Source organism: Neopelma chrysocephalum, unplaced genomic scaffold, assembly GCF_003984885.1.
Source record: "Neopelma chrysocephalum unplaced genomic scaffold, ASM398488v2 Primary Assembly neopelma1_75, whole genome shotgun sequence".
In the NCBI taxonomy this organism is placed as follows: Eukaryota; Metazoa; Chordata; class Aves; order Passeriformes; family Pipridae; genus Neopelma; species Neopelma chrysocephalum.
The window spans coordinates 4,360,364-4,367,710 of NW_020897736.1; positions in this window are offsets into that span (position 1 = coordinate 4,360,364).

Below are 7,347 nucleotides of genomic sequence, written 5' to 3' on the forward strand. Positions count from 1 at the left end.
AATGGTCATTCCCCATGGAATCCTGAAAAAAGTTGCTTCTTTTAGGTCATCTCAGCACTTGAAATCTTATTAGCCTTTTCTGTGTTATTTTATTTTGTTTGGTTTCCACCCTTCCCTGTCCCCTCCAGGGCTATCACAAACTTCATTTTAAGGGTGGTTGTCTTAGGCAGCCCTGGTGGCTACTTACCCTGCTTTGACGGGTTTGTTTCACAAGCTGTCCTTCCTTTTCCTGTGGTCAAAAACTGTATAGTACCATTTGCAAGAAAAAATAAAATTTAAATATTTTAAAGAGAATATTATCAATTCTGCCACTGGCTACACCCAGAATATGGGAAATGTTAATCCTGTGCTTAACCAAAACCCATGCTGGAAAAGAGAGCTCTTCTAACACATTTGGAATTAAACTCTGTCTTAACTGTGACTGAAGGACTAGAGTAGAAAGAAAGAATGAGAAATTTCTTCCATTTGTGCAGAATGCAGGTGGGATTTAGCCCAGGAAGATTCTGAGAAGTACAACAGTGTGTTAATCTGCAAATCCCAGCTATAAACCGATGTGAGTCTGCACTGTTCAACCCTTCTCCTGAGCTATCAGCAGACAGCCGTGCTTCAAGAAAACTGCTGTCTGACAGCTGCCAGGTGTGCAAGTTGCTGTTCTTCAGATGATCAGCAAAATATGTTCCACAGTTGCCAGCACTTCGGCAAGAAAGCATTCAGCAGACAGTGTGGTGATTTAATTTATAAGGTTGTTCATGTTCCAGAAGCTGTCAGAAACCCCAAGTGAGACTGGCCTATTGCAGCATATGAGCAGCACAGAGAGCAAGCGCCGGACAATTCACCACTGCCATTCAACACCAGGTCTAGGCAAACCGCAACAGGGGTGTAAAGACACTCTGACAGAAAGGCAGAAACATGTGCAGCAAGTGGTCCATTTCTTGGATGACTCCAGAACTTCATTTACGCTAGCTGGATCATACAGCTTTTGGATATGGCCCCTTGCTTCGTCCATTTTTAAGACCTGTTTTCCTTGTCAACAGTCTCATTCATCTGAAGCTACAAAAAGGGAAAAGAATAATTATAAGGGTGGGGGAATGTGTTCCATTATTAGGGATTTTAGTAAATATTTCTTATCAGTCATATCACTGCTTCTGACAGTAACAACAGTGAACTTCCCAGAAGAAATGCAGAGCTGACTTCTAGCAATATTTTAAAGTAATGTGTCACATAGGACAATCCACAGTAACAGCAAGATCATAGAGTTCTTCCTCCTCTTTCACTGTTCTTCCTATTGCATGCTGAAGTAATGGCAGCAAATTTTTCCCTACAACTGTTTTCTCCCCATCCTCCCTGCTCTACCCATCTAGATTTAATAACATCTTAACACATATTTCAAGGGTAGGAAGCATGCTGACCTAAAAGGCAGAAGCTGTAGGAAAAATACATAAACTGCTGGGGCCTTGACAACAGCTTATGGTCCAACCAGCCTCAGCCATCCTGTGATTCTGTGAATCTGGTAGGAACTCATTCACTAAATCTAAGTGGGCCCAACAAAGTAAAAGGGACCTGCCTTACCTCAACCATACCCAGCAGGGGTGTTCTGTTACACAGGTTTGTGCAGGTGGCTGAGCACTGGAACATGTCGTGCCATAGAGGTTGTAGAGCCTCCACCCGTGGAGATATTCAAAACCCTGGGCAACTGGCTCTAGGTGGCCCTGCTTATGCAGTGGGGGTGGGACCAGATGGCCTCCAGAGCTCCTTGTCATCCTCAAACACTCCATGACCCTGTGCTCTGACGAGTAGGGGTACTGGGATCACAAGCTTCATATTGGAATCTATTCAATCACTTCCTCTCTAATACTTCCACTGGGGCACAGTGTTTCAATAGATTTTCTCTGTTTTGGAGACCTAGAATCATTAAGTCTGAATTCATACTGGCCAATTTCCCTGTTCTCCTAAGCACAAGAACCCAGAAGTCCTACTTTGACTCACGTGTTAAGCTGTGTTAAGCTCTTAAATAATCACATCTGCTCCTTAGAGGAAGGTACTGGAGCATATGCATGCCTGGAATTGCAAGGTTGTGAGACTCCTACACAGACTCGATGCAGAGAGTTAACAAATGGAACCCACAAACAAGAATAATAGCAATGCCACCAAAGGAGGCAGGGAAACTTGTCCCATCTATCAAGCCCCAGTGCCTGCACTGCAGTGCTGGACTAGCAGAGCTGGGTTGGGGCCACCTGCAGAATTGCCAGGGGTCAGGCAGGATGCCCAAGCAGCAGTGGATCCTGCCCTGCTCAGGCCCATGCACTCCCAAAGGCAGGGCCTGCCAGCTCATTTGAGTAAAGAAACTTCTGCACCAGCTGCCTGCTTGTGTGCTTTTTACAGCCCTACCGATAATTTTACTTCAACATTACATATCTTACCTGTTTCCTACATGTGTACATGGGAAGGATTTTGATTTAGTTTGACTGTTGACACTGCTGTTCAAGAGAAGAGTTTAAGAACAAGTTAAACTCCCTGGCTGATGAATTGGTCACAGCTTCCCACAGGGACTGCTCAGACATCCGCAGTGATAAATAGAGTCAAAGCCTCTACTGGTTCAGCTCATGTTTATTAGAACTATCTGCTAATGACCTAAAGGGAACAATCTTGAGAAGCGTAGGAAATAGTTTCCCCAGCTATTGGTCATTATAACATGCATCGCTGACACAGGCAAATAATCTCTTGTAAGAGCACTGCAGGAAGACAGGAGTTACGTTTTATGAAGGATTTTACTTTTCACATTTGGTTTCCTTCCAGTTTGGAAGGAAACTGAGATACTTAAGTTTTCCACAAAAGAAAAATCATGTGGAAAAAAGGCCGGGTTTGGATCTCCTAAACTGTTTCATTTCAATTTTGACTTTTTAGAGCTGCAAAACTTTACAAACCAAGACTCATTTCAAAAACAAAAGGTTCCACTCAAAGAGTGTTAAAATGCTTTGATTCTTGGAATGTTTCCATTTTTCTTCCATAACTAAATCTGAAGACAAACACAATTTTGTGAAGTATTTTAGGAGAGCTGTATTTTTTCAAATGGAAAATTGTCAACATTTTCTTTATTGACTCTGTACTCCTTTTATTCCCCTTTCTTTTCTTCGAAACATTAGTCCAAACCATTCTAGAAGAAAATGGAAAAGTTACTAGTGGGTAGTTTGAAAAGAGCAACTAGCTTCTGAAAAGTGAATTCTCCATCTACATTTTTCTTAATACGCTGTGTCTGAGCAGAAAACATCCTATGGGTTACCCTGTCTTCTCCAAGACATGGTATTAGCAAGTAATTTCAAAACCTTTAAAATACAGACTCCAGGAAGCAAAGAAAAATTTAGCCAAGAACTTACCCATTAACTATTGCTAAATGAAGCCTGTGCCACACACCTGGATAGTGTTGATTACAACATCAGTAACTTGAGCGAAGAACCAGGGAAATACTGGAAAAATAGAAGTTTCCATTCCGATCCTGTAGGGTCTTGCCTGTTTTCCACCTATGAAAGCTGCAGAGTACACAAAATGGCCAACTGGCAAGTCATTTGACAGACTCCATATGTCCCACAACTTCCACAGGCCCAAACAGCATTAGTCGCTCACCAAAACTGGCACGTGCCAGAGAACACACAAACAGCAACACTGCAGATGGGACTGGGCTCTGCTGGTCTTTCTACAGCCTTGGCTGCAGTTTAGGTCACTATGACATTCACACCAACACCCCTTGTGGACACCTTTGAGGGCACAGAAAATAAACGTTTGGTACATAGCTTTGAGATTTTTCTGCACGTCCTGATTTTAAAGCTGTGGGTGAAGTTTGGCCTTTAATTAAAGTCAATATATAAAGAACAAGTTCACTTACAGAGTTACATTGGCGAGAATCCCAGTCACTGAACTGGTTTCTCTATAGAAAGAGAAGATGAGCAGAAGGAAGGAGAAGTTACCAGTAGACTTTTAGTTTTTATAGAATACTAACACTGCCTTTAAATGTATGGTGATGAAGTGTTACATAAATGTACGTGTGGTATAAGACCACTAGAGGGGAGTAAAGTAACTTAAAAGTGAATGTTTCCTCTACTTGGTTTTGCTGTACAAATTGCATTTGCACATGGTAATTAACAGCTATAGTAAAGCCAGAGTATTAAAGAATTGCATTTGCTTAACATTCTAAGCAAAGTTGATTAGATAATTACAGTATTTCTGTACCATTGTCCCCTCTCACTAGGCTGCAGGCTGACAGGGAACATTCGTCATCTGGATGAAGCCAGAACACCAGGGATGGCATTCAGCCAGAACATTTGGCAATAGACATGAATTTCTTTACTTGTATTCAGATTTATAAAGAAGCAATGCTACATGATGGAAACAGACTCATTTTATCAAGTGTGAAAAAGGCATCAGGCTTAAAAGCTTGCTTGGTAGGTAAGCCTGTTCAAGAAGGAAATTAAGAACATTGGTTCTCACATAGATCACTGCCCAAGTCTACATAACAGTGAAATATTTACCCAAGCAACAAGAACAGAGAGAAACATGATTAATTTGGAAGTGTGAAGTACTCTGCTTCAGAATGCTGGGTGAAATCTCACTACAGCTGCAAGTAATGTGCTCCTGTATCACTGCCAGGTTACCAGCGCCTCCATTGTAAGCCATCCACACTGTGGGAGACAGGACTGAATCTGCACAAAAGAGCAAAATAAATTTCAATGGGAAATCTTAGCAACTCCCAAAGAACAAAGGGAAACATGAGAACAGAGTTCCAACAACAGAAGAATGGCTTTGACAGCAAGTTTTAAGGATGAATGACTGAAATATATATATGTGGCTGTGTATCTCTATCCTTCTGTGAAGTATACCCAACTTGAGATTTTATGGGAAAAGGGACACTATACAGTAGTAGGTAGACCTCCAAACTTCAGGGGAAAGTACCAACTACAAAGTAAAATAAGTGGTAAGGGGGTAAGAAGGTATGAAATTCCAAAGGTGTTAAGGAAAGCCTGGGAATGCAAGCAAGCCAGAGCTCTTCCTAGTTGTGTATCCACAGGGATATTTGAATTTAATGATAGCAGTCTTGAAAGGCTTTCACAAGGTGATAGGGTATTTTGCAAAGATTGTAGTAATCCTGTAGAACAGACAACCTGCTGAACCAGACTGAAAACTATCAGGCATGATACAATCAAGACTGTTGGATCTAACCTTTTTTCCTATTTATCATTTGCTGTCCTATACTATACTTGCAAGATAAAATCAGCTGAAGAAAATATAAAAAACAATAATACAGCTAGAAAGAGGACCACTGCATTCTGCTACTTTGGGGGTGTCATTAAACAAAGCTTAAGCTAAATAGTGCTGAACTGCAACATCACTACAGTAAAATTAGATCTGGCTCCTACTGCATAAACACGGTATTCAAAAAGGAATGATCTGAATCAAAAAGATGTAACAGCAGGTAACCAGTTCTTGAATAAAGCAGTTAAGTTCTTTCAGCCATATAACCCACTGGGTGAAAATACATGGTAGACTTAAAAGATTCATTTAGTGACTCTATTACAATCTTCGCTCAACTAAACAAGTCCAACCACATGTATTGCAACATTCCATCCCCCTTTCTGACTAGTGTCAGCTGTCCAATTTCAGGAGCTGCCACCCCCTATCCTAGTGTGTTACTGTTCCATTCCTTCCTACTGATGTTGGAAGGAGGGCTGAGGAACACTTTTGGCTAAGAGGTGTTGATTCTTGGGTTAAGTATCATCTCGTACCTTCAGCTTTACTCACCAGGGAATGATTGCTGCTGTTTTGGGTATGGATCTTCCCTCCAGGCCTCTGCAGCTGATTTTCATTAAGGAAAACTTAAAATCCCCTTGGCAGCTCTGGAGCTCTCTGGAGTTGTCAGTGCAACAAGACACACAGTAAACATTAGGTGAGCAAGGATTTAACTGAATCTTTACCTACAGCCACATTCTCACATACATTGCAATTTTGGTCACCAAAGTTGCCTGGTACTGTGGTGTGATATGATACAACTGAGACAGCAACCAAATTTACCTGGGCACTCCATGTCCACATTTAAATATCCTCCCTTTTACAAGCTGGTATTGGAAAGATTCCACCCACCCCCCCCATTTTTGCTGCACCTGCATAACATCTCCCTGCTCCAAAAGAGAAAGGACACCCACAAGAGAACCTTTCCTCACGTCAGGCTGCAGAGCCTGCTGAAGAAAACTCCCCTGGTTTCATCCCTGGAGCTGGGAACTGCTGCACCCTCGACTTTCTGCAGAGTGGTCAGTAATGTGGAAGATCTCTCCTCATCAGTGTGGCCCCAGCTTCTAAATTAAATACGCAAAAATCATCAGCTGTTCAAAGCTTTGGCAAGACTAGGATCATCAAGCACTTCATTCTGCACTGAAATCACTGAGCTTTTTTAACACAGGGAATTTGTTAAAAGCTGTGGAAATGGACAGTAAGTTATGCACACAAACAACACAATACAACAAAACGTGCTGTGAGAAGTTACATTTTCGAATTTTTAAAAGCAGTTTGCACATTGTCACTAAGTGTGGCATTTTGGGAAGCAACTACAGAGAAGCTCTTGAACCTGTCTCAGATGAAGGATCATTTGTAAAAGTTGCATTTGGTTCACAGCAATGAGATGATGGGCCCTCAGCTGCTGTCTGGAAGGTCAGGGATGTCCTACAGGACAGAAGGATGTTTAGCTTTACAGATCCAGTCTTCATCTGGGAAGGTTTCTGAACTAGCTCAAGGAGTGAATTAATCTGATCTATTGGCTTAAACACTTGTACAGGTACCTCTCACACAGGAATAAATGTGCCTCTTTTTACCTTGTGGAATTTGGGAAAACGTTTAAGCTAAACAGAAAAAGCCACTCATCACTGGAAAGGAAAAAAAAATCCTCCACATGGGGCTTAGAGGACAACTAGTAAAAACTTTCCCTTGCAGACAAGGCCACAGCTATTTCCTCAGCTAAGAGCTCGGAATTTGGCCCTTGAACTTAACCACTGCCCATGTTTGTTTAGGCACAAGCGGTCTCTCATGGCCTCAGTTTGCTCCCACTGATGATGACAAACCCCACCTCACCAAAGAGGAAATGGGGTTGGATTTATGGGCAACATTAAAGGCCACCAAGAAATTCAGAAGTCTCTCATTAGATCGCCTGAGAGTCTCAAGTCACAAGCCAGCCCTGCGTACCAAGAGCTGCAATGCCTTCTGCCTTGCCAGTTGGCCTGAAATACAAACAAGCTTTTTTGTAAGAGAAGTTAAACACATTTTTCTTCAGATTCTGTACTATTTGCCTCTTAAAACTGAAAAGATTCT